This window comes from Procambarus clarkii, chromosome 5 (genome assembly GCF_040958095.1).
Source record: "Procambarus clarkii isolate CNS0578487 chromosome 5, FALCON_Pclarkii_2.0, whole genome shotgun sequence".
Taxonomy (NCBI): Eukaryota; Metazoa; Arthropoda; class Malacostraca; order Decapoda; family Cambaridae; genus Procambarus; species Procambarus clarkii.
The window spans coordinates 26,009,545-26,028,565 of record NC_091154.1 but is presented as its reverse complement, the minus strand read 5'-3'; positions in this window follow the sequence as shown (position 1 = coordinate 26,028,565).

The following is a 19,021-nucleotide window of genomic DNA, read 5'->3' as shown; positions in this document are numbered from 1 at the left end:
TTCGACATGTTGTAGGAGTTGTCTTCGACATGTGCTAAACAGTCTTGAATATGTTGAGTTAGGAAGTTTCTCTGGCATATTGTTTAGGTAGTTCCTTTAACATGCTGACGTAAGAGTCGCACAGACGACGAACTGACGCACAGTTCTTTACTGATGACTCACAGACTCATTCTGCATTGATAAATCATAGATTCTTTCTTTATTGATGACTCACAGACTCTCTCTGTATTGATAAATCATAGATTCTTTCTTTATTGATGACTCACAGACTCTCTCTGTATTGATATATCATAGATTCTTTCTTTATTGATGACTCACAGACTCTCTCTGTATTGATAAATCATAGATTCTCTCTTTACTGATGACTCACAGACTCATTCTGCATTGAAGATTCACAGACTCTTCCTGTTAAAATGACTCTAAGACTCTGTATTGATGGCATAGTACCAGGGGTCACTAGCACAGTACCAGGGCCACTAGCACAGTACCAGGGCCACTAGCACAGTACCAGGGTCACTAGCACAGTACCAGGGCCACTAGCACAGTACCAGGGGTCACTAGCACAGTACCAGGGCCACTAGCACAGTACCAGGGCCACTAGCACAGTACCAGGGTCACTAGCACAGTACCAGGGTCACTAGCATAGTACCAGGGCCACTAGCACAGTACCAGGGCCACTAGCACAGTACCAGGGCCACTAGCACAGTACCAGGGTCACTAGCACAGTACCAGGGCCACTAGCACAGTACCAGGGCCACTAGCACAGTACCAGGGCCACTAGCACAGTACCAGGGTCACTAGCACAGTACCAGGGCCACTAGCACAGTACCAAAGCCACTAGCACAGTACCAGGGCCACTAGCACAGTACCAGGGCCACTAGCATAGTACCAGGGGCCACTAGCACAGTACCAGGGGCCACTAGCACAGTACCAGGGGTCACTAGCACAGTACCAGGGTCACTAGCACAGTACCAGGGCCACTAGCACAGTACCAGGGTCACTAGCACAGTACCAGGGTCACTAGCACAGTACCAGGGGTCACTAGCACAGTACCAGGGGTCATTAGCACAGTACCAGGGGTCACTAGCACAGTACCAGGGTCACTAGCACAGTACCAGGGTCACTAGCACAGTACCAGGGGCCACTAGCACAGTACCAGGGTCACTAGCACAGTACCAGGGCCACTAGCACAGTACCAGGGTCACTAGCACAGTACCAGGGGTCACTAGCACAGTACCAGGGGTCACTAGCACAGTACCAGGGGTCACTAGCACAGTACCAGGGTCACTAGCACAGTACCAGGGTCACTAGCACAGTACCAGGGGCCACTAGCACAGTACCAGGGTCACTAGCACAGTACCAGGGTCACTAGCACAGTACCAGGGTCACTAGCACAGTACCAGGGGTCACTAGCACAGTACCAGGGGTCACTAGCACAGTACCAGGGGTCACTAGCATAGTACCAGGGGCCACTAGCACAGTACCAGGGGCCACTAGCACAGTACCAGGGGTCACTAGCACAGTACCAGGGTCACTAGCACAGTACCAGGGCCACTAGCACAGTACCAGGGCCACTAGCACAGTACCAGGGGTCACTAGCACAGTACCAGGGTCACTAGCACAGTACCAGGGTCACTAGCACAGTACCAGGGTCACTAGCACAGTACCAGGGGTCACTAGCACAGTACCAGGGGTCACTAGCACAGTACCAGGGTCACTAGCACAGTACCAGGGTCACTAGCACAGTACCAGGGCCACTAGCACAGTACCAGGGTCACTAGCACAGTACCAGGGTCACTAGCACAGTACCAGGGTCACTAGCACAGTACCAGGGCCACTAGCACAGTACCAGGGTCACTAGCACAGTACCAGGGCCACTAGCACAGTACCAGGGCCACTAGCACAGTACCAGGGCCACTAGCACAGTACCAGGGCCACTAGCACAGTACCAGGGTCACTAGCACAGTACCAGGGCCACTAGCACAGTACCAGGGTCACTAGCACAGTACCAGGGCCACTAGCACAGTACCAGGGTCACTAGCACAGTACCAGGGCCACTAGCACAGTACCAGGGCCACTAGCACAGTACCAGGGGCCACTAGCACAGTACCAGGGTCACTAGCACAGTACCAGGGCCACTAGCACAGTACCAGGGCCACTAGCACAGTACCAGGGCCACTAGCACAGTACCAGGGTCACTAGCATAGTACCAGGGCCACTAGCACAGTACCAGGGCCACTAGCACAGTACCAGGGTCACTAGCACAGTACCAGGGTCACTAGCACAGTACCAGGGCCACTAGCACAGTACCAGGGCCACTAGCACAGTACCAGGGTCACTAGCACAGTACCAGGGCCACTAGCACAGTACCAGGGGTCACTAGCACAGTACCAGGGGCCACTAGCACAGTACCAGGGCCACTAGCACAGTACCAGGGGTCACTAGCACAGTACCAGGGGCCACTAGCACAGTACCAGGGCCACTAGCACAGTACCAGGGCCACTAGCACAGTACCAGGGGTCACTAGCACAGTACCAGGGGTCACTAGCACAGTACCAGGGGCCACTAGCACAGTACCAGGGCCACTAGCACAGTACCAGGGCCACTAGCACAGTACCAGGGGCCACTAGCACAGTACCAGGGCCACTAGCACAGTACCAGGGTCACTAGCACAGTACCAGGGCCACTAGCACAGTACCAGGGCCACTAGCACAGTACCAGGGCCACTAGCACAGTACCAGGGCCACTAGCACAGTACCAGGGGCTACTAGCACAGTACCAGGGCCACTAGCACAGTACCAGGGCCACTAGCACAGTACCAGGGCCACTAGCACAGTACCAGGGCCACTAGCACAGTACCAGGGGCTACTAGCACAGTACCAGGGGCCACTAGCACAGTACCAGGGGCCACTAGCACAGTACCAGGGTCACTAGCACAGTACCAGGGCCACTAGCACAGTACCAGGGTCACTAGCACAGTACCAGGGTCACTAGCACAGTACCAGGGCCACTAGCACAGTACCAGGGCCACTAGCACAGTACCAGGGGCCACTAGCACAGTACCAGGGTCACTAGCACAGTACCAGGGCCACTAGCACAGTACCAGGGGCCACTAGCACAGTACCAGGGTCACTAGCACAGTACCAGGGCCACTAGCACAGTACCAGGGCCACTAGCACAGTACCAGGGCTTCTAGCACAGTACCAGGGTCACTAGCACAGTACCAGGGTCACTAGCACAGTACCAGGGCTTCTAGCACAGTACCAGGGTCACTAGCACAGTACCAGGGTCACTAGCACAGTACCAGGGTCACTAGCACAGTACCAGGGCTTCTAGCACAGTACCAGGGTCACTAGCACAGTACCAGGGCTTCTAGCACAGTACCAGGGTCACTAGCACAGTACCAGGGCTTCTAGCACAGTACCAGGGTCACTAGCACAGTACCAGGGCCACTAGCACAGTACCAGGGTCACTAGCACAGTACCAGGGTCACTAGCACAGTACCAGGGGCCACTAGCACAGTACCAGGGCCACTAGCACAGTACCAGGGTCACTAGCACAGTACCAGGGCTTCTAGCACAGTACCAGGGCCACTAGCACAGTACCAGGGCCACTAGCACAGTACCAGGGTCACTAGCACAGTACCAGGGCTTCTAGCACAGTACCAGGGTCACTAGCACAGTACCAGGGCCACTAGCACAGTACCAGGGCCACTAGCACAGTACCAGGGTCACTAGCACAGTACCAGGGCCACTAGCACAGTACCAGGGTCACTAGCACAGTACCAGGGGCCACTAGCACAGTACCAGGGGCCACTAGCACAGTACCAGGGTCACTAGCACAGTACCAGGGCCACTAGCACAGTACCAGGGCCACTAGCACAGTACCAGGGTCACTAGCACAGTACCAGGGCCACTAGCACAGTACCAGGGTCACTAGCACAGTACCAGGGGCCACTAGCACAGTACCAGGGGCCACTAGCACAGTACCAGGGCCACTAGCACAGTACCAGGGGCCACTAGCACAGTACCAGGGCCACTAGCACAGTACCAGGGGTCACTACTGAGAACATTACAATAGTGCCACCCCCATTTTAATACTTCTCGTCCTTGTAAAACTTACTGATGGTAAAGTTTAGCTAAAATCTAATTTATTTGTTGATGACTCTGAAGCATTAGGCTCTGTCATTGTGGCCGGCTTGTGTGTGGTCAGGGTCATGATGGGTCGTTACTGTAGGTCAGCTGGGGGTCGTTAGTGTGAGCCGGTGGAAGAATGATCTCAGGACACGCCTTCCTGATCGTCGACACCTGGAGAGCAGGCGCACGCACACACGTACGCACGCACACACGCACGCACGCACACACACACACACATTTGTAGCTCTGCTGGTAAGAAAAGGCTGGGATTTTGAGGAGATGGTTATTCAGGGCTGTGAAGATTTCATTGACTACATACCAGGTAAAATAACAACAGGAGGGCAAAAAATTATAGTCGTAGTCATATATAATCCACCACCAAATGACAGAAGACCCAGACAGGAATATGTTAGAAACAACATGGCCACCATTAACATAATAGAGAGAGCAGCTTCTGTTGCTAGCAGGAATGGATCTGGACTGCTAATCATGAGAAACTTCAACCACGGGAAGATAGATTGGGAGAACAGAGATCCGCATGGAGGACCAGAAACATGGCGAGCTAAGTAGCTGGACGTGGCAACAAGACTTTCTAAGTCAGCACATCAAGGAACCAACAAGAATGAGAGGAGAAGATGAACCAGCCATGCTCGATCTGATATTTACCCTAAATGAGTGGGATATAAGGAAAGTTAAGATGGAAGCCCCCTTGGTGCTTCCATCACCAAGGGTGATGAGTGACCACAGTGTATTGAACTTTGAGTACCTGGTAGATCTAGGAATTTTCTCCCCAAAAAAAGAACTAGGAAACAAAAGGCTGGCATACCGAAAGGGGAACTATGAGGAGATGAGAAGTTTCCTAAGAGACACAGGGACACCTTGGGACACAGACTTCAGAACTAAGTCTGTACAGGGTATAATGGACTATGTTACCCAAAAGTGTCAGGAGGCAGTAAACAGGTTCATCCCGACTCAAAGGGAAAAATCCGAGAAGCAAAAGAAGAATCCATGGTATAATAGGGCATGTATGGAAGCAAAGGGACTGAACAAAAGGGCGTGGAGGAACTTCCCGAATAACAGAACACCAGAAAGCAGAGAGAGATACCAGAGAACCAAAAATGATTATGTTAGGGTGAGAAGAGAAGCAGAGAAAAATTATGAAAATGATATAGCAAACAAAGCCAAGACCGAACCAAAGCTACTCCATAGTCACATCAGGAGGAAAACAACAGTGAAATAACAGGCAATGAAACTTAGAACAGGCGAGGACAGGTATACAGAGAATGACAAAGAGGTGTGTGAAGAAATCAACAAGAGGTTCCAGGAGGTTTTCACAAAAGAACAAGGTGAGGTCACTGTGCTAGGAGAAAAAGAAGTAAACTAGACGGTCTTGGAAGGGTTCGAAATTACGAGTGAGGAGGTTAAAAGACACCTGCTGGATCTGGATGTTAGAAATGCTGTTGGTCCAGACGGGGTCTCACCATGGGTACTGAAAAAGTGTCCAGAGGCACTTTGCTTGCCACTCTCTATAGTGTATAGTAGGTCATTGGAGACGGGAGACCTACCAGAAATATGGAAGACGTTGAATGTGGTTCCGATATACAAAAAGGGCGACAGGCAAGAGGCACTGAACTACAGGCCAGTGTCCTTGACTTGTATACCATGCAAGGTGATGGAGAAGATCGTGAGAAAAAACCTAGTAACACATCTGGAGAGAAGGGACTTCGTGACAAATCGCCAACACGGGTTCAGGGAGGGTCAATCTTGCCTTACTGGCTAAACAGAATTCTACGACCAGGTGATACAGATCAAGCAAGAAAGAGAAGGCTGGGTGGACTGCATTTTCTTGGATTGTCGGAAAGCCTTTGACAAAGTACCGCATAAGAGGCTGGTACATAAGCTGGAGAGACAGGCAGGTGTAGCTGGTAAGGTGCTCCAGTGGATAAGGGAGTACCTAAGCAATAGGAAGCAGATAGTTACGGTGAAGGGTGAGATCTCAGATTGGCGTGAAGTCACCGGTGGAGTCCCATAGTACTCTGCTCGGTCCTATCTTGTTTCTGATATATGTAAATGATCTCCCGGAGAGTATAGATTCATTTCTCTCAATGTTTGCTGACGATGCCAAAATTTTGAGAAGGATTAAGACAGAGGAGGACTGCTTGAGGCTTCAAGAAGACCTAGACAAGCTGAAGGAATGGTCAAACAAATGGTTATTAAAGTTTAACCCAAGCAAATGTAATGTAATGAAGATAGGTGTAGGGAGCAGGAGGCCAGATACAAGGTATCATCTGGGAGATGAAATCCTTCAAGAGTCAGAGAGAGAGAGAAAAAGGCTTGGGGGTTGACATCACGCCAGACCTGTCTCCTGCAGCCGATATCAAGAGGATAACATCAGCGGCATATACCAGGCTGGCCAACATAAGAACGGCATTCAGAAACTTGTGTAAAGAATCATTCAGAACTTTGTATACCACATATGTCAGACCAATCCTGAAGTATGCAGCCCCAGCATGGAGTCCATATCTAGTTAAGGATAAGACCAAACTGGAAAAGGTTCAAAGGTTTGCCACCAGACAAGTACCCGAGCTGAGAGGTATGAGCTACGAGGAGAGACTACGGGAATTAAACCTCAGTTCGTTGGAAGACAGAAGAGTTAGGGGGGACATGATCACCACATTCAAGATTCTCAAGGGAATTGATAGGGTAGATAAAGACAGGCGATTTAACACAAGGGGCACACGCACAAGGGGACACAGGTGGAAACTGAGTGCCCAAACGAGCCACAGAGATATTAAAAATAACTTTTTTAGTGTCAGAGTGGTTGACAAATGGAATGCATTAGGAAGTGATGTGGTGGAGGCTGACTCCATACACAGTTTAAAGGGTAGATATGATAGAGCCCAATAGGCTCAGGAACCTGTACACCTGTTGATTGACGGTTGAGAGGCGGGACCAAAGAGCAGAGCTCATCCCCCACAACCACAACTAGGAGAACACACAGTCTAACCAGCGGATATGGTGTGTGAGGGTTTGGAGGGTGTTGTATGGTAAAGTTGGGTGTGCAGAGCAAGGTCGTATTAACTGTGTGTACCTGTGGAAGGTTTTCCAGCTAAGCTGTGAACTTTAGTGCTGTCTTGGCCTCGGCGGATACAGTGTCTCAGGCTACTGGCATTCAGATTTAGACCAAATTGCTTCAGAAGCTCTCTAAACGACATCCAGCTCAGGAACCATAGCTGAATAACGTATCTAAAACCCGAAAATTCGGACCATGGGAACACACCCTCTAAAATAGATTTCAGAATGGCGGATTCTGAAAATCCGCCATTCTAAAATCCATTCTAATAGTTTACGCTTCGCCGAGATATATATTTTTTTTTGTCTGGTAAAATGGTTTAAATATAGTTTTATCAATATTCAATATGACCATTTTTATGTAATTGTGAAGTCATATAACCTTTAACAAATTTTAAAATCAAAGAAGTAACAATTATTTCAGTTCCTGTTTCAAGTTCTAATCATCCTAGAAGCCATACCTGGTCACAGACATACACAAGCCATACCTGGTCACAGACATACACAAGCCATACCTGGTCACAGACATACACAAGCCATACCTGGTCACAGACATACACAAGCCATACCGGGTCACAGACATACATAAGCCATACCTGGTCACAGACATACACAAGCCATACCGGGTCACAGACATACATAAGCCATACCTGGTCACAGACATACAGAAGCCATACCTGAACACAGACATACACAAGCCATACCTGGTAACAGACATACAGAAGCCATACCTGGACACAGACATACAGAAACCATACCTGGTCACAGACAAACAGAAACCATACCTGGAAACAGACATGCAGAAGCCATACCTGGACACAGACATACAGAAGCCATACCTGGTCACAGACATGTAGAAGCCATACCTGGACACAGACATACAGAAGCTATACCTGGTCACAGACATACACAAGCCATACCTGGCACAGACATACACAAGCCATACCTGGTCACAGACATACACAAGCCATGCCTGGACACAGACATACAGAAACCATACCTGGACACAGACATACAGAAGTCATACCTGGTCACAGACATACACAAGCCATACCTGGTCACAGACATACAGAAGCCATACCTGGTCACAGACATAGAAAAGCCATACCTGGTCACAGACATACACAAGCCATACCTGGCCACAGACATACAGAAGCCATACCTGGTCACAGACATACACAAGCCATACCTGGCACAGACATACAGAAGCCATACCTGGTCACAGACATACAGAAACCATACCTGGTCGCAGACATACAGAAGCCATACCTGGTCACAGACATACAGAAGCCATACCTGGTCACAGACATACAGAAGCCATACCTGGTCACAGACATACAGAAGCCATACCTGGTCACAGACATACAGAAGCCATACCTGGTCACAGACATACACAAGCCATACCTGGTCAAAGACATACACAAGCCATACCTGGCACAGACATACAGAAGCCATACCTGGTCACAGACATACAGAAGCCATACCTGGTCACAGACATACAGAAGCCATACCTGGTCACAGACATACAGAAGCCATACCTGGTCACAGACATACACAAGCCATACCTGGCACAGACATACAGAAGCCATACCTGGTCACAGACATACAGAAACCTTACCTGGTCACAGATATACAGAAGCCATACCTGGTCACAGACATACAGAAGCCATACCTGGCACAGACATTCACAAGCCATACCTGGTCACAGACATACACAAGCCATACCTGGACACAGACATACAGAAACCATACCTGGACATAGACATACAGAAGTCATACCTGGTCACAGACCTACAGAAGCCATACCTGGTCACAGACATACAGAAGCCATATCTGGTCACATACAGAAGCCATACCTGGTCACAGACATACGGAAACCATACCTGGTCACAGACATACAGAAGCCATACCTGGTCACAGACATACAGAAACCCTACCTGGACACAGACATACAGAAGTCATACTTGGTCACAGACATACAGAAACCATACCTGGTCACAGACATACAGAAACCATACCTGGACACAGACATACAGAAACCATACCTGGTCACAGACATACAGAAACCATACCTGGTCACAGACATACAGAAACCATACCTGGACACATACATACAGAAACCATACCTGGACACAGACATACAGAAGCCATACCTGGTCACAGACATACAGAAGCCATACCTGGACACAGACATACAGAAACCATACCTGGTCACAGACATGCAGAAGCCATACCTGGTCACAGACATACACAAGCCATACCTGGACACAGACATACAGAAACCAAACCTGGTCACAGACATACACAAGCCATACCTGGTCACAGACATACAGAAGCCATACCTGAACACAGACATACAGAAACCATACCTGGTCACAGACATACAGAAACCATACCTGGTCACAGACATAGAGAAGCCATACCTGGTCACAGTCATACAGAAGTCATACCTGGACACAGACATTGAGAAGTCATACCTGGTCACAGACATACAGAAACCATACCTGGTCACAGACATACGGAAACCATACCTGGACACAGACATACAGAAACCATACCATGTCACAGACATACAGAAACCATACCTGGTCACAGATATACAGAAACCATACCTGGTCACAGGCATACAGAAACCATACCTGAACACAGACATACAAACACCATACCTGGTCACAGACATAGAGAAGCCATACCTGGTCACAGACATACAGAAGTCATACCTGGACACAGACATAGAGAAGTCATACCTGGTCACAGACATACAGAAACCATACCTGGTCACAGACATACGGAAACCATACCTGGACACAGACATACAGAAACCATACCCTGTCACAGACGTACAGAAACCATACCTGGTCACAGATATACAGAAACCATACCTGGTCACAGGCATACAGAAACCATACCTGAACACAGACATACAAACACCATACCTGGTCACAGACATACAGAAACCATACCTGAACACAGACATACAGAAACCATTCCTGGTCACAGACATACAGAAAGATACCTGAACACAGACATACAGAAACCATACCTGAACACAGACATACAGAAACCATTCCTGGTCACAGACATACAGAAACCATACCTGAACACTGACATACAGAAACCATACCTGGTCACAGACATACACAAGCCATACCTGGTCACAGACATACAGAAACCATACCTGGTCACAGACATACAGAAGCCATACCTGGTCACTGACATACAGAAACCATACCTGGTGACAGGCATACAGAAACCATACCTGGACACAGACATACAGAAACCATACCTGGACACAGACATACAGAAACCATACCTGGTCCTCACCACAAGCAGTGAAGAGGACATTCCACAACACTTGCATCATAGTCGTGAAGAAGCACATTCCGTCTTGCATAAACAGCATAAACACATAAACTATTGTGCGTTGATCCTCTTTACTGTAGACTTCCACATTTTGATCTGATAGTATGTGGTGCGGGTGGAAGCATTGGTAGGTGGCGAGCGCTCGCGTGTTACGAAGGATTTAGCTACAGAGACCTTTCTAACTAACTTTGGAAACGTTGTGGATTCCACGTCCATGCAACGGAGGCTTTGTCTGTCTTCCAGCGGGTTCAGTATAACCCCTGCACGTCTCCTGCCTCACGTACCCTGCACGTCGCTGCACGTCTTCAAGTATCTATCCACCCCTTCCCATTCCCCCCCATCCCCATCTGTCCCACCCGTACCACTCCCGTCCCATCATCTCCCATCCTCCTCTCCCGTGCCGCCCACTCCAAGGCTCTCCGACCGTTCCTCAAGGACCAAATAAGAGGGAAACATTTAAGTTCTGGAGGAGTGGATGGGTTTCTCTGGCGTCATAAGGGGAAGGAAATATTGACACACAAAGCCTTTCATCTTGCTCATTATACAGGCATGTGACTTGAGTGCGCAAGACAGTGCTATACGGCAAGGCGGACTAAGTGACGTTTTTGGGGAGTTTTGACCACAGTGGTTGACCTCTACGGGCTATAGTGGAGGTGGAAGGGCAACGGATGGTGTCACTATCGGAGTTTGAGTGTGAGGTGTGTTGTGTGTGTGATTATACTCTGGTGGAGTGTACGTGTGTACGTGTGCGTGTGTGTGTGTGTGTGTGTGTGTGCGTGTGTGTGTGTGTGTGTGTGTGCGTGTGTGTGTGTGTGTGTGTGTGTGTGTGTGTGTGTGTGTGTGTGTGTGTGTGTGCTCACCTAGATGTACTCACTTAGATGTGCTTACAGAGTCGAGGTAGGCTTCTAGCCCCGCCTTCCGAAGATTCTGAGATTAATGAAATGATTCCTCTCTTGTGCTTGCATCATATTTACAGATAATTTTTTTACCGAATCAGCTTCAACGACTTCTGCATCTAACCTTCTCCATTTACTGACAGCTCTAACACTGATTTTTTTTTCTTGATGTCTCTATGGCTCACTTGCGTCTACAGTTTCCATCTATGACCCCTCGCTCTGATGTTCTTTGCTCTGAACAATGCGGCTTTTCCTACTTTTTATATTTTCCTACCCTAGGAATCTTATATGTTGTTATCATGACCCCCTTTATCTCTCCTTTCCTCCAGTCTAATTAGGTCCAGTTCTCTCGATCTTTGCTTATAGTTCAATCCCTCTCAGCTCTGGAAAGTGTCTCGTTGCATATCATTGGGCATTTTCTAGTTTCTCCCTGTCCTTTTTCAGGCAAAGGTTCCATGCTGGGGATGCATATTAAAAAGTGGGTCTCACTTTTGCTGTATATAGGACCCGGCAAGACTCCTTTGTCCAAGTTTCTGAAGGATACCCGGATGTTGGCCAGTATGTCATATGCAGCTGTTGTTATTCTGCTAATGTGGTCTTCTGGCATCAGGTTTGGGGGTCATGTCCACTCCCAGGTCTTTCTTCTTTTCTGATTGAAGAATCTGTCTTCACTCCATCCTATACTGCTGCACTGCTGGTCTTCGCACTCCTCCTTCAATCCTCATAACTTTGCATTTGGCTGGGTTAAACTCTAACAGTCAATTTTCAGACCATTTCTGGAGTATGTCCAAATTCGTTTGCAAAGCATCACAATCTATCTCTGCCCTGACTCTTCTCACTAGTTTTACATTATCTACAAACATTAATATGGAGCCTGCTTTCTCTGTCAGGTCGATGACACACATTAGAAACAATACAGGCCCTAGAAATGACCCTTGTGGTACTCCGCTCGTAACCTCTCTCTTTCTCTCTCTCTCTCTCTCTCTTATGTTTCTGCTCTCACTGTAACCCCTTGGTTTCCTTCCAGAGAGATACTCTCTGACGCACCTAAGGACTCTTCCCGATACACCAGCCTGCTTCTCTAGTTTGAGTAGGAGTTTTTCATACAGCACCGTATCAAATGCTTTCTGACCATCGTGGAATATGCAGTCTGCACATCCTTCCCGCTATTGTTTTATTTCTGTCATCTTGTTGTAGAACTCCAGCAAGTTTGTCGAGTAGGTTTTCCCATTACTAATCCGTACTGCTGCCTCAAGGCAAAGTTTATCTGTTCCAAATGTTCTACTTGGCAGCTCCAGATATCAACTATCAACTCTATCAACTTGCAAGCGATACTTGTTAGTGATACGAGTCTGTAGTTTAACAGTTTCAGTCTTGGACCTTTATTGCAGATTGGCAGCACGTTAACCATTTTCCAGCAGCCAAGAAGTTCTCCCGTTTCTGGCGAGGAATTAAATATCGTGGTAACGGGGTTGCAATTTAAATGTCATGGCAGGCGAACTATAGTGATCCTGTATATTACTAATTGACCCTACTATTGAACTTGTGGCCCCTAGTATTGTGATAGTGACCCTAAATCACCTCACCACGGCTATACCACACCATCCACGACTATATCACACCACCCACGACTATATCACACCACCCACGACTATATCACACTACCCACGACTATATCACACCACCCACGACTATACCACACCACCCACGACTATACCACACCACCCACGATATACCACACCACCCTGAAGGCTATATCACACCTGTCAGCCTTCGTCGTTGTGGTCGTCATGACGACAGTGACCCCGTGTGTGCTGGGTGGTGCCTCCTGGAGCGACCAGGTGTCACCAGGCCAGGTGATTGGTCCGCTCCTGAGCCAATCATGGCCTCTGGCCCCTTTGTAATAATTGCAGTAAACAACACCTACAACTATCTATGTCGTGCTCTTCGCCAAGCAGGTCGGGAGTATCCTTAAAGTACCGAGTGATACAAGCTACAGTAACTATAAGTAGCGTCAGAAGCACAGCTAACAGCGTCAGGAGAAGCGTCAGCGAGAATCACAGCTAACAACGTCAGAAATAACAGATGCACAACAGCCTCAAAAGCAACAGGAAGAAGGGCTGACAACATCTCAAGAGGACAACAAATGGAGTAGACCGCAGCAGACGCAGCACTACCAGAAGGTAGACTATTCAAGAGTGCTGGTGGAGGAGAGCAGCGCCATAAGCCCAGTGAGAGATGGAGCTAAGTAACCGACACCTTCAGAGGTGCGTTCACCACCTGCGTCAGCCCAGACCACGAATACGAATGGCTTGACGATCACCTGACGGACCATATATGCAAGTGGGTATTCATAAGCCAGGCCTCGGGGCCTAGTTTATGACAGGCTTCGTCGGCTCAGGCAACTGCTCAGAAACCTCCGCGATGGGATGAGGCGAGTCTGTCTTCCTGCCTGCTTCCTGCTCGCTCACTCACTCACTCACTCACTCTCTCTCTCTCTCTCTCTCTCTCTCTCTCTCTCTCTCTCTCTCTCTCTCTCTCTCTCTCTCTCTCTCTCTCTCACTCACTCACTCACTCACTCTCACTCACTCACTCACTCTCTCTCTCTCTCTCTCTCTCTCTCTCTCTCTCTCTCTCTCTCTCTCTCTCTCTCTCTCTCTCTCTCTCTCTCTCACTCACTCACTCACTCACTCACTCTCACTCACTCACTCACTCTCTCTCTCTCTCTCTCTCTCTCTCTCTCTCTCTCTCTCTCTCTCTCACTCACTCACTCACTCACTCACTCACTCACTCACTCACTCACTCACTCACTCTCTCTCTCTCTCTCTCTCTCTCTCTCTCTCTCACTCACTCACTCACTCACTCACTCACTCACTCACTCTCTCTCTCTCTCTCTCTCTCTCTCTCTCTCTCTCTCTCTCTCTCTCTCTCTCTCTCTCTCTCTCTCTCACTCACTCACTCACTCACTCACTCACTCACTCTCACTCACTCACTTACTCACTTACTCACTCACTCACTCACTCACTCTCACTCACTCACTCACTCACTCACTCACTCACTCACTCACTCACTCACTCACTCACTCACTCACTCACTCTCACTCACTCACTTACTCACTTACTCACTCTGTACTGACGTGTTTTCATACGTGTGTTCATACTGAACGAGCGAGACAATCTTGGAATGAATGATGGCTGATGGAGTGATGTTCTTGAGAAGGACACAACCAGCACGAGGTTGCTGCTGACTGAGCGCCTTGTGTTGTGCTGCCAAGCATCAGGTAGTGCACGAAGTGTGGCCACAATGGTAACTTAAATAGCCTGGTACAGCATACTAAGGTCAAGGACACCTCTGGTGTTGAAGAACCTGATGCAAGTTTTTCAAAACTTTATTATCTGAAGGATGACCAAACGCGACGAGCCACAGACGGGGACCCCTGAAGGAAGGATAATTATCCACACTGTATCTGTGGTATTTACTTATTCTTGCAGTAAGTAATTAGTAATGAGAGTTTTAGTTTTCACTGAACACTAGTTCACTGGAAACCACGTCTCTCACACACATAGCTCCAGGAACATAGCAAGCTGTGTATAAAGAGAATGTGCAAAAATATTGCTTTCTTTTATCTTGCCGCGGACCTTAGGTGGGGAAACCCTTCCTCTTATATGCTGACCTGGCCAGCCAGACAGACAGGCTTGAGACCAGATATCCGTCATCTCAGAGGGTTCTTTACCTTGGCGCCAGAACACATTATAACTAAGGAAAGTTAGCACCGTTGTCGAGAAGTCACCAGACATTCCTTAAGGCTGTTAGTTTGATAGATGCCTTCCTTGCTAGGCTCACCACGTGACTCTTCACTGCCATCAGAGAAGTCAAGCCTCTCCCGCAGATGTCAGCTTGCCCAAATGAGACCTATAGTTGGGTTTCTCCTTCCACGCGCCGTCCCCAGGTTCAGCGTCAAGCAGTCTAACGATGATCACCGCGTGTGTTAACTCCGCTCCACGTGTAACCTGATGTGAAAAAATGAAACATTTGAAAAAACAGCGGATGCCATGCTCAGTGCTGCATCATCAGATAAGGAGAAAACCCGCCTCAGAGCAGTGCTTGCCCCCCCCCCCCCATGCAGGGGACTTCCTTTTGACACTACCCATGTCGGCAACAGGCATGTGGCTAGATCCAGAATCCCTTCGTGTAGCACTTGCCCTTCACCTTGGTGCCACAATTCACACTGAATATAGGTGAATTTGCAACAGGGTAGAAGCAGACCAAAATGGACAGCATGGATTGCACTGCGGAAGCTTCAAGGGCTGGCATGCACGACACAACGAGAATAATGACATCATCAGGAGGAGCCTTTGTCTCAGCTCAGTGCCCAGCGGAGCGAGAACCTCGCATCCTAGGGGCCAAAACCCAGATGACCCCACACTTCGCCCTGATGGCATCACACTATACCCCCCCTGGAAGAGGCACAGACAGCTGGTGTGGGACTACACACGTGTATCCACCCTGGCTGACACTTACATACACTTCGGTGCTGATCAAGTAGGTGGGGCGGACAGCCACAGAGAAATAGCAAAATCAGCCAAATACAGGCGATTGGAAGGTCAATAAACCTTTGTTCCCATAGCGTCTGAGACGCATGGCCCCTGGGGCAAGAGTGCCTTGGGATTTCTCAAAGAATTGGGTTCCAAGCTCATTGACAACATCAGAGACCCAAGAACAGCCAGTTTTTTAACTTCGGCTCCTCAGTGTGGCGATCCAGAGAGGAAATACTCCCTGCTCACTTTCAGCACTAAAGTGCTGAAAGAGGAAACTGGCGGCTCTAGGGTCTCTAATTGTTTCAATTAACTTAGAACCCAGCTCCTTCAAAAAACTAGCAGCACTTTTACCCCAGGCTCAAAGTGTCTCTGAGGCAATGGGGACAAAATTGTAGTGGTGATCAAGATCTCTGTATTTAAGAGACTTTGCTGCAACTCGGTGATTGGCAGCCCCTCCTGCTTGGGCACCTGAGCAGCACTAAAGTCAACATAGGTGTTGGTCATATATATATATATATATATATATATATATATATATATATATATATATATATATATATATATATATATATATATATATATATATATATATATAACCCCTGGAAGAATGGCAAGCAGTTGGTATGGGACTACACGTGCGTATCAACCCTGGCTAACACCTACATTAACCTCAGTGTTGCACAACCAGGTGGCGCTGCCACCCACAGGGAAGCAGCCAAATCCCGTAAGTATAGAGAACTGGATCACCACTACAATTTTGTCCCCATTGCTTCTGAGACACTCGGCGCCTGGGGTAAAAGTGCTACCAGTTTTTTGAAGGAACTGGGTTCTAGGCTCATTGAAACAACAAGGGACCCAAGAGCTGCAAGCTTTCTTTTCCAGCGCTTCAGTGTGGCGATACAGAGGGGAAATGCGCACTGCATCCAGGGTTCCTGCCCGCCATCTGAGGAGCTGGAGGAACTCGACAACCTATGATAACCATCTTTGTAACCCATATGTAACTCCTTTTTTGTAACAAAGTTCAAATAAAGTAAATATATATGTGTACATACAAAAGAATGGGGGTGGTAGAAGATAATATTTAGTGTTCAGTGAGAAACCACAAGGTCTCCTCTGAATACTTTTTATTTTCTTCTCCGAGGCTATGGGTCCCCACATTGGCACCAGAGGTGGTACCCTCACAAAATTAAAAAAAAAAAATATATATATATATATATATATATATATATATATATATATATATATATATATATATGTCGTACCTAGTAGCCAGAACGCACTTCTCACCCTACTATGCAAGGCCCTTTTTGCCTAATAAGCCAAGTTTTCATGAATTAATGTTTTTTCGACTACCTAACCTACCTAACCTAACCTAACCTAACCTAACCTAACCTAACTTTTCCGGCTACCTAACCTAACCTAACCTATAAAGATAGGTTAGGTTAGGTTAGGTAGGGTTGGTTAGGTTCGGTCATATATCTACGTTAATTTTAACTCCAATTAAAAAAAATTGACCTCATACATAATGAAATGGGTAGCTTTATTACTTCATAAGAAAATTTAGAGAAAATATATTAATTCAGGAAAATTTGGCTTATTAGGCAAATCGGGCCTTGCATAGTAGGCTAAGAAGTGCGTTCTGGCTACTAGGTACGACATATATATATATATATATATATATATATATATATATATATATATATATATATATATATATATATATATATATATATATATATATATATATTAATTCAAAAATCATTTAATCGTGGTAATTCAAAAATCAATTCTCAAAAATTCATTTTTATTTCTAGTCTGACGCGACACTTGAGCGCGTTTCGTAAAACTTATTACATTTTCAAAGACTTTAGTTTACACATACACAACTAAATAGAACTTACACATCTCCGATTTGTTTATATCTACATTTGAGTGAGGTGGATGGGGTGAGGTGGTATTAATAGGGTATTAAATTCATCAACACAAGACAGAACACGAAACAATGGGTATTGAATGGAAGTGATTGTAGAAAGCCTATTGGTCCATATTTCTTGATACTTCTATATTGGAGCGGAGTCTTGAGGTGGGTAGAATATAGTTGTGCATTAATTGGCTGTTGATTGCTGGTGTTGACTTCTTAATGTGTAGTGCCTCGCAAACGTCAAGCCGTCTGCTATCGCTGTATCTATCAATGATTTCTGTGTTGTTTACTAGGATTTCTCTGGCGATGGTTTGGTTGTGGGAAGAGATTATATGTTCCTTAATGGAGCCCTGTTGCTTATGCATCGTTAAACGCCTAGAAAGAGATGTTGTTGTCTTGCCTATATACTGGGTTTTTTGGAGCTTACAGTCCCCAAGAGGGCATTTGAAGGCATAGACGACGTTGGTCTCTTTTAAAGCGTTTTGCTTTGTGTCTGGAGAGTTTCTCATGAGTAGGCTGGCCGTTTTTCTGGTTTTATAGTAAATCGTCAGTTGTATCCTCTGATTTTTGTCTGTAGGGATAACGTTTCTATTAACAATATCTTTCAGGACCCTTTCCTCCGTTTTATGAGCTGTGGAAAAGAAGTTCCTGTAAAATAGTCTAATAGGGGGTATAGGTGTTGTGTTAGTTGTCTCTTCAGAGGTTGCATGGCGTATAATTTTTGGCAGGTGGAGTCCTGATTTCTTGGCGTTCACAGTTTATGTTATGGTCTGACGCCTAGGGATGCGTTTCGCAAGACACTCCTTACATTTTCAAAGAGGGAGAGGGAGGAGGAGGGAGAAAGTCGGATAGAGACAAGGGGCTGGAGAGAAGTGAGAAGCAGAGGAGAAAGATGGTGTAAGAAGAAAACCAGCTGGCAAGCGTTTTAGCATATATAATACATTTGCGTAAATCAGGAAAATTATCACGTAATGAAAAATGTGACATCACATTGAAATCCTTCTGTATCTTCAGAAGGATTCCTTCTGAAGATGTATTAATATACGAAAGTACTTAAGGAAATTCCTGTTTCAATTCTTCCTCCGTGGTCTGACA